Source organism: Stylophora pistillata, chromosome 12 (assembly GCF_964205215.1).
Source record: "Stylophora pistillata chromosome 12, jaStyPist1.2, whole genome shotgun sequence".
Taxonomy (NCBI): domain Eukaryota; kingdom Metazoa; phylum Cnidaria; class Anthozoa; order Scleractinia; family Pocilloporidae; genus Stylophora; species Stylophora pistillata.
The window spans coordinates 2,949,340-2,959,404 of NC_142530.1; the positions used below are offsets into that span (position 1 = coordinate 2,949,340).

Below are 10,065 nucleotides of genomic sequence, written 5' to 3' on the forward strand. Positions count from 1 at the left end.
TCTTCTTCTTTCGTTGATTTTATTAGAAAGAGGTATGAATAAATTTTGTTTTCTATGTGGTATTTGGCCAATCGTAGAGAAGAAGAAATGCATTCTTAAGTGCAAAGGGGACCTTTGGTGCATTATATCAATGCACATATTGTTATGAAAATTTTTCTACTGAAAGGTAAAAGAAAAAGTAGCTTTTGAAGAGGAACTCCTAACTGGTTTGCGTAGCATAGTGGTAAGGCTATGGTTTGATAATGGTCTGATAATAACGCGTTGTCTGAGGAGCGATGGTTCAAGGCTCAGCAGAACTGCCAAGAAGGTAAAAAGGAAAGAAAAGAGAAAGAAAAAAATAGAGGAGAAGTCATTGGGAACAAATGGGAGAAGGAAGAAGAACGTGAGAATGGAATGGAGTCGAAAAAGCCGCTTTCAATCAATTTCTCTTTTATTGAAGTAGTAAGTACTTATTAGTAATGTATATATGCTAAACCCATGGGAATAAGTCATTGTCTTAAAAACAATTGGGTGTATACATAATTAATGATATTGAATGCATAATTAATGTATGGGGTTATATGGTACTCTTTCCCGATTGTGCTCTAAGTCATCTAATTGAAGAAGACAAAGAGAGCCATCCAGAATAAATATAAAAAAGATCATGATTGTATTTAAGAATAGAAAACTTCGATCCAAGTATAAGAAAATAGTGATAAGGTCAGGTCCCATTTCATCTGTTTTACATAAAATTGTCAAACATTATAAGCAATGGAGATTAAGTTATATTCAGAGACAAGACAGTTTCTATTCACTCTGTTTTAAGAAAAGTAAAATTTCTCCTGTGACATATAATGTATCTATGCAAAAGCTATTATTGTCAGGGGATGTTGAATTAAATCCAGGTCTCATCATGAGAAACACTATTCAAAGCATTTCATTTGATAATGCAGATTTTGTATTGCACTATAGAATGCCTAGATATGGATTACGACCATTGCATGTTGGCGGAGGAGATTGTTTGTTTAAATCTATATCTCTTCAGTTATATGGTGATTCAAGTCATCATGCAGAAATCAGAGCTTTAGGAGTTACTTATTTGACTGACAATCCAGAACAATTCATAGAAAGTATAGAAGACACACCATGGGTTCAGTATTTATCTGATATGTCTAAGCAAGGCACATGGGCTGATAACATTATCATACAAGCAGTTGCTGATGCAATAAACTTAAAGATTCATATCATAGAATCAAGTCAAAATTTCCAAGAAATAACCTTAATTGAGCCTGCACATAGTAATTTGTTACAAAACAGGAGATCAATATTCATAGGTCATATATGAGAGATGCATTATGTTTCAACATGTTCAACTGACAGTAGCAATGATATCAATGACGATAGCAACAAACTTAATGAAAAATTAGACAATTGTAAAAGCAAAAGGCAACAAAAAGCTGATCATATGAAACAATACAGAATATCTACTACATCTCCTGAGAAAAGAGCCAAAATTAATGCATCTCCAGAGAAAAAAAGCTAAGTGTAATGAATATGAACGAAATCATAGAGCAAGTTTAACATCTCCAGAGAAAAAAGCTAAGTGTAATGAATATGAACGAAATCTAGAGCAAGTCTAGCATCTCCAGAGAAAAAAGCTAAGCGTAATGAATATGAACGAAATCTAGAGCAAGTCTAGCATCTCCAGAGAAAAAAGCTAAGCGTAATGAATATGAACGAAATCTAGAGCAAGTCTAGCATCTCCAGAGAAAAAAGCTAAGCGTAATGAATATGAACGAAATCGTAGAGCAAGTTTAGCATCTCCAGAGAAAAAAGCTAAGCGTAATGAATATGAACGAAATCTAGAGCAAGTTTAGCATCTCCAGAGAAAAAAGCTAATCATAATGAATATGAACGAAATCTAGAGCAAGTCTAGCATCTCCAGAGAATAAAGCTAAGTGTAATGAATATGAACGAAATCGTAAAGCAACTTTAGCATCTCCTTAGAGAAAAGCTAAGCATAATGAATATGAACGAAATTGAAGATTATCAAAAACCAATATATCTGTTGAATGTTAATTCAATTAATAAATTCCATGAAATAGTGAAGGAGGGTCTATTTTACATCTGTACTTGTTGTGACCAGTTGTGGTATAGACATAGTGTAGCTTATGCGGACAAACTTAGACAGTCCAATCCTGATATCACTAAATATTTATGTAATAAAGCCATTGTTGATAACAAAGAGTGGATTTGTAACACTTGTAAGAAACATTTGATAAAAAAACAAGGTCCCACCATGAGCTGTGGCTAATGGTATGTCTTTTCCAAAAAAGCCAGATTTCTTTGACTTGACTGAATTAAAATGTCGACTACTTGCACCAAGGATTGCATTTCAAAAGCTTATGCAAGCTCCTAGAGGTAGACAGCTAAAAATATGTGGTAATATTGTTAATGTGCCAGCAGATGTGACTCATACAGTAAACACGTTACCAAGATTACAGAGGCACACAGCTACTATCAAAGTTAATTTAAAGAGAAAACTCCAGTACAAAAGTTCTGCATTGTCTTTGTATATAAGACCACACAAGGTCATGCGAGCAGCAAAATGGTTAATGACAAATAGCAGTTTATATAAAGATGAAGGAATAGTATTTGATAATGATTGGATCAACAAATATAACATTGAAATTGGACAAAGTAATAATGATGATAACACCAACAGTGTGGAGTCACGATCAGATCAGAATAATGCCTCCACAGATCTCACTTATTTAAATGTAGATGAATATGATGTATTAAATGAAGATGAAGTAGAACCAATTGCTGGTGTAACTGATACTATGTTAACTGCAACAGACTTTTTAGAAGAAAATAAACGGCAAAATATTCTCAATGTTGCTCCGGCTGAATAGACCATTGAGTGTTTTTAGGGATAAATATTGTGAAGAGTTAGCATATCCTGGAATATTTCTTGGACAGCCTTGACCAGAAATGAAACATCGACAAGTCAAAGTTACCTTTAGTGATATTTGTAAGTCAGAACTTAAAGACGATCAGATAGACGAGCTGCCATGTGCATTGAAAATATTTTCTATAAAACAAAGAAGCTACAAATGAAAATCCTTAAGGAAAATCACACATTGCTCTTAGAAAATGTAAAGGAAACAATAAAAATATTAAGGCAGGGCAATTGAAACGACAAGGAGCTTTAGACAGATTAATTCTTCATGATGAGGGCTATAAATTTCTAAATGCATTAAGAGGTTCAGCTCCATATTTTGAGAAAGCTAAAAGAGATTTGTTTGCTATGATAAGACAGCTGGGTCCTGCTACACTGTTTTGTAGTTTGTCATCTGCTGAAACCCAGTGGTTACACTTACTAAGAATCCTTGGAGAAGTAGTTGATAAAAAGTAATATACAGATGAACAAATAGAGAATTTTAACTGGGAGAATAGAAGCCGATTAATTCAAAGTGACCCTGTAACATGTGCCAGGCATTTTGATTTTCAAGTGAATCAATTTCTGACAAACTTTCTCTTGAGTTCTGCTGAACCTTTAGGTAAAATATCTGACTGGTTTTACAGGGTCGAATATCAACAAAGAGGATCACCTCATATCTGCATGCAAATATGGCTTGAAGAGGCTCCACAGTTTCAAGTACTTACTGATACAGAAGTAACAGCATTTACTGATAAAATCATCTCATGTCATAAACCAGTAGATAATCCAGAATTATTGAATCTTGTTAATATACAGATACATAGACATTCACATGTCGTAAGAATACAAACAGTCCATGTAGATTCAACTATCCACAACCTCCAATGAGGCAAACAATGATAATTCATCCATTGGATAAAGAGACACCAGTTCCTGTAAGTACCACAAAAGTGTCAATATATCTATAAGATAGAGAGCTTTCAGTTAATCCATAAAACTCAAGTAAAAATTACATGATTGCACAAAATTGTAGACACTCTTTTGTTTTCTATTATTTGCTTTGCACTATTTAGTACAAAATAGTAATTAATGTTTCACGGATTTACTGAAAGCAATCTACTTCCAACCTAAATTTACTATCAATTTTTTTAAAATTAATAGTGAGCAATCTCAAACTTTGTCGGCATTAAATAGTTGATGAAACTAAAATTCATTAACTCTGATAAGGTTTGAAAAATTTATAGCAGTTCATTTTTTCAAAAGTTATGTTTTCTATTTACAATACTGTAGCCAAATGAACTTTTTGAACATTTTTCTCTCATAATCTTTATTTCTTACTTGAACTAAGCATCAATATCAATTTTTCAATACACCTCAAATAGCAATACATTATAAAATAGCACTGTGTAATCTAAAGAGCTATAGCTTTATTTCCCACATATGTTGATTGCACCAAATAAGTTTCATTTACTGAAAACTACTTAACATTATAGTTTCTTATTTATAGATGGTACCAAATTGTCAATACCAAAATATTAATACCATGTCGAATTGCTGTTGCAAGAGTTATTTTTGCAGTAAATGTTTGTCAATTTCACATTTGTTACTGTTATATGGCACTGACCATTAAAATATAGCAGCAAATTTGAATAACAAGTTTTCTGGACTAATCAGCCTCATGTTAAAGTAGAAACACAAAAATGTTTTCATGCACATGAATGGAAGGCTAGTCAGAACAAAACAATAGTCATCCAAATTAACTTTATTAAAATTCATACACTGTAATTTCTAAACAGTGTCAAGTTTGTTATTGTTCAGAAATTAATAAAACTTATTAGCAATTTGTTATAGAATATTTTCAATACAGCAGTTTTTATTAACCCATAAAACAAAATAAATAGTACAATACTAAAATACTTGCAATAAAGGCGATTTGAGAGTTTTATAATGCTATTAAGTACTGCAAAGTGTACATCACAGGTTAATGACCGTTATGAAAACTGCTCTATTTTGTTGAAACCTTTCGATTTGTTACGGTTCGTTACAGTTTAAAGTTTATATATTGTACAACATCAGCACAATAAAATGATTTGTATTGTTCTTTAAACCCTGTTTTACTTCATTGTGTCAGATAAATTATTATTATTTTACAAACGAACAAGCAGGTGTTACAGCTCCCCACTTCGGGCATCGGAAATATGTATTTCTTTCAATTTTTATGGCATTTCCAAACGCAAGTCCCCTCACTTTTCTACCTGCCCCACAATAACGTTGACATTTTAGCATTGATATTTTATGGGATCATAATATTTTAGTTCACAATTGTAACATTTTGTTTTTCAAGGCTATTTGCACTAGCCACATGCAGTCTTATACCCCATTCACACCAGAAAACCTGTTTAGTTAAACCAGGTTTAACTGAATAAAAATCAGAAGCAGAGAACTGAAAAACTAAACTTTCCACAAGATTCAAGCAATTGCTAAATTGTATTTTCAATGTGCCACATTTGAAGTCAACCAAATATTGATTTGAGCAGCTTCTATGGAGCTGTTGTGTTAAACCATGTTTAACAAAACAGCTTTAAAGCATGTTTAGGCTTTGGTGTGAATGGGGTATTAGACTGCGTATTTTTTTGTTTGTCAACACAACTTTCCGCCTTACTTCTTTGTAGCAACTTGCAATGTTTACCCCGTGGCGATCCCAGAACTACGGTGGCTCACAATGGTCACTACACAAAAAAGGTCAACTGCATATTAAACACTGCAACCCATACAAATAAAAGATGTTGCTGCAAATAAAAAACAATGTTGCTGCAAATAAAGCCATGCATGACAAGAAAAGCTACATGGAAACTAGTACCCAGTCTTTCTCTCGTGTGGCGGAAATAGAAAAGGCAAACGACAAATCGGAAATGCAAATAATCGAGGGTTATTTTCATCAAGGGTATCAAAATAATGTTATTCTAGAATTTTTAAGAGTATACCCTAACATTACAATCAATTTAAGTACGTTAAAGCGTCGGCTAGATTGCAGAATACCCGGCCACTAACTTACATGTCATTGAATAAGAATAGCCTCTATTGTGTTATGCTCCGTTCTTCAAAGCCTCCCGACACAGGTAAATGAGGTGGCCCAAAGCGTTGTCTTCGCGCTGATGGTCTTCGAAGGGTCAGGAACGAGGTGAATGAGCAGGAAGTGAAAGATGTTATCACGCGTGAAGTAAGCAACGGGTGTGGATCTCTCGGCTACAGAGCAATATGGCACCTCCTTCGATTAGAATACTATTTGCACCACAGGGGTCCCATACAATCAGTTTGTGTAGCCGATTGTTGCTTTATAGTGAATGTAACAGATTTACCGTTTGCCTCACCTATTGTGATATATTGCTGACTGTGTATATAAATCAATGATAAATAAACAGAGAATTACTTTACCTGTGGTGCAAAGTCGTCTTTTTGCTTCAAAAATGTTTTTTTACTTAGCGATTTTGAATAAGTCTGAGTTCGTCATTAATGTAACGCATAAAAGAAAGAGAAGGGTGGAATCCTTGTCTTGAAAGAGTTCCAGCGCCCGAGCGAGTTTTCCCCCCAAAATTGCATCGCTCCGCTTTCAAACTTCGCAGCATTAAGGTAAAAAGATTCACGATTCTCCTCGTACCTTCCAATCGAAAATTTATCCAAACGGACCGGAGCTAGCCCTCGAAGAAAATCAAAATCCCACAGTATTTTAGCGTCCGGGATACGTAGCAAGATTCTCATGTGCCATCCAGAAACCTTCGCGCAGTTGCCCTTTTCTGATTGGGCGACGATATTTTGAAGCAAGAATAGAAGTATTTAGAGGAGGAAAATGGCAAAATGACAGCTCTTCAAATATCACCTAAAATAGAGAGTTTGTATGGATTGGGTAGACAGGCCAAAAAATTTTAAGGGTTTGTATGGAATTTTTGCAACTTTTGCAAGGCTCCAATTTGGACACTTTTCCGCTGAAAACTCTCAAACTTGACTGGGTAGCTTTTTATTCAGTACCATTTCAGTTGAAATGTGTAGATTTTCGATGTAATCAGTATAAGAAACTCGTCCCAGTCCTCTCACGTTTCTGCAATGGGCTATAGGTGGTTTGCACGTGACGTCATTGCTGCCATATTGGTGGACGTATAATAGATATATCATGAGCTTCTACTGTTCATCCACCAGCATTTTTATATACCTTTCACCATTGTTCCTTGTGTCTCAAGAGGTTGGTTGCAAATCACCTAAAGTAAAATATTAGAATTGTCCTGCTTCACCAAATGTTTTATGATTACCTTTTTTTATGATTACCTTTATGATTACCCATGATTACCTTATAATAAAATTAATTTAACCTTGGCTAAGATTTATTTCCTCTGATTTAAATTTTGGGAAGCACATTCAAATAAAAATGATTTGTAGAAAGCAGACCGCCTAGCCAATTTACTTCGACAGAGCTTCAATGAAAGGAATAATATGACGTCAGGATGGGGAAAGACGCTGGAAATTATCTTTGGCTCAGTAGTTGTAGTTTGAACAATGGCGGACGAAATTTAGTGAGTTTTAATCAAATTTTTTTCGGACTTTTTTTACCGCGATAGGTCTGAATGGTATTTTTTCTTTTCGTTTAGGATCTAAACTTAAATTGTCGACATAAAAACAGCTGAAAAAATCGGGAGAGTTGAAAAGACTTACCCCCGCTCCGCGGACTACTCCACGGACTACTCCGCGGACTACCCTCACGGACTACCCTCACGGACTACCCTCACGGACTACCCTCACGGACTACCCAAATAATGAATCAAATTTACTTTTACGGGGGAAGAGACACAAGCCTACCTGCTCAACTGGTTTTGCTAAGAGCAGGCCTGCGGCCCAGCGGCCCACGGCCTGCGGCCCGAAGGCCCGGTGGCCCAGTCCTGATTTTCCACGGTTTTTTTGTCCAGCAGCAAATCCACGCGCATGCACAGATCTGCATCGGGTTTGAGCGTACAAAATAGACGACAGTGAGTTTGAATTCGTTTTACCATTTAATCATTTGAATCCTTGTTTCTGTTTGTTGCGCTTTGTTCTGATAAAAACGTTTTCATTCTCTGTTTACCAGTGAAAATATCATAACAACAAAGGAAAAGAAAATATGAACCAGGGGTAAAATTGAAGCACAACACAAGCAACAAATTTGAATTTCTTGATGGTGGGGTTTGATTTTTTCACTCTTCGCCGTGATCGAAAAGTACTCCTTTTACACCCGAAATAATGTACCGTTTTTCTTCGCCCAACCTCGAATAAGGAGCTGCCTCCTCGATGTCCGAAAGCGTAACGTCGGCAAATCGATCGGTCGCTCGACCAAGCATGCAGAGTTCGCTTGTTGACCTTGGTGACGATGAGATTGAAATCGATTAAGTACCACTAAGAGACTTACCCGAACACAGAGTTTCCTTCGTAATTTACAAAAACTTTCAATGAACTGTTAAAATTCTTCTACCATCTAAAACTGGTGCAAATTGAAGAAGTGCCCAGCCTCGAATAAGGGCCCACCGCCCTTGAGGACCAAAAATTTCATAAGCGCCCAGGGCGCTTACCGTATTTGAATAAATATGGTACTTACATCGCCGGAAAGCAATGTTTGAGAACACGCTTTCCTTTTGGGGTGGAGTTCCTATAAATAGACCGACATGTCTCTGTATAGAAAAGATACGCAGTTCGCATATCGCATTACTTATGATATTTTCACTTTCAAAGTATGGTTTGAAAATAACTGTCATCGTTCGATAATGAAAGTCCTCTATTGTGCTCTCGGTTTCTGTTGAGAGATTAATGAACAGAGAATCAAAACGTTTTAATCTGAACAACATGCAACAAACAGAAACAAGGATTCAAATGATTAAATGTTAAACGAATTCAACTCGCAGGCCGTTGCGGGCAGCTGGGCCTTCGGGCGGCCAGGCCGTTGGGCCGTCGCAGGCCGTATGCCGTGAGCCGCGGGCCGCTGGGCCGCGAGCCTGCTTTTAGCAAAACCCTTGCTCAACCTGCACGATCACAACAGCCGCCATTTTCTTTTCACCTACGTCCTTGACTCAGTCTTTTCTTTCATATTCGCTCCATTCTTAATCGGCCATCAGTCTTAACAGAATAAATGGTATTTCCGACATAAATCTACCTCACCTAAAACATGAGTAGATGTTTATCCCTTAAATAGTATCACAACTGCGACAGGAGTCTGGCGTTTCTACCAAGTAAGATCTTATGATATTCACGTGATGTCCACACAGGTTTTCCCTTCAATCAACTTTACAGTACGAAATGACCTACACATGGATACACTAGAAAACCTTTGCTTGGAAATCCATAAGCCAAACTCAAAATCTTTTGCGATTGTTACTTGGTACAGACCACCTGACTCTCCTATTGACATCTTTTCACCTTTTGAATCCCTAATTGGGAAATTGGATAGTGAAAATGTAGAATTTTTTGTACTGGGAGACATGAACTGTGACATGATCATTACTCGATATGACAATAACACATCCAAATTAAGGAGTATTGCTGATATCTACGGACTCGAGCAGCTCATCTCTGAACCGACGAGGATAACACCCACCTCATCAACTCTAATTGATTTAATCTATACCAACTGCCCGGATAAGATTGCATGTTCGGGAGTTTGTCATATCGGAATAAGTGATCATAGCATGGTGTATGTATATAGAAAACTTGCCCTGAATGGGATGTCTAACGGAAATAATTCTATTACATATAGAAATTTCCGAAATTTCGATCGTCAAAAGTTTCGTTATGATATACTATCTCAATGTTGGGATAATGTATGCGAGTCTTCCAACCCAAACGTGATGTGGCAGTAATGGAAATGTACATTTCTGGCTATCGCTGACAGACATGCCCCACTGAAAACGATGCGCGTTCGTTCACGGAGTTCTCCGTGGATTACCTCTGAATTGAAAGACCTTATGCATAATAGAGACATTAAAAATCAAAGCTAGCAGGACAAATGATCCTTACGATTGGGCTATATTTAAGAAACAAAGAAATATAGTCAATAAGCAAATACGCTCAGCTAACAAGTTGATTACCAAAATAGTTTTAATAAGCACACCAGCGACTCCCGAAAGACC

At 36.3% G+C, this 10,065-nt stretch overlaps 1 pseudogene; it reads left to right on the forward strand.

Annotated features, from left to right (window-relative positions):
• Positions 1-104: 104 nt before the first annotated feature.
• Positions 105-4,766, forward strand: LOC148718405 (uncharacterized; annotated as a pseudogene).
• The last annotated feature ends 5,299 nt before the right edge of the window (positions 4,767-10,065 follow it).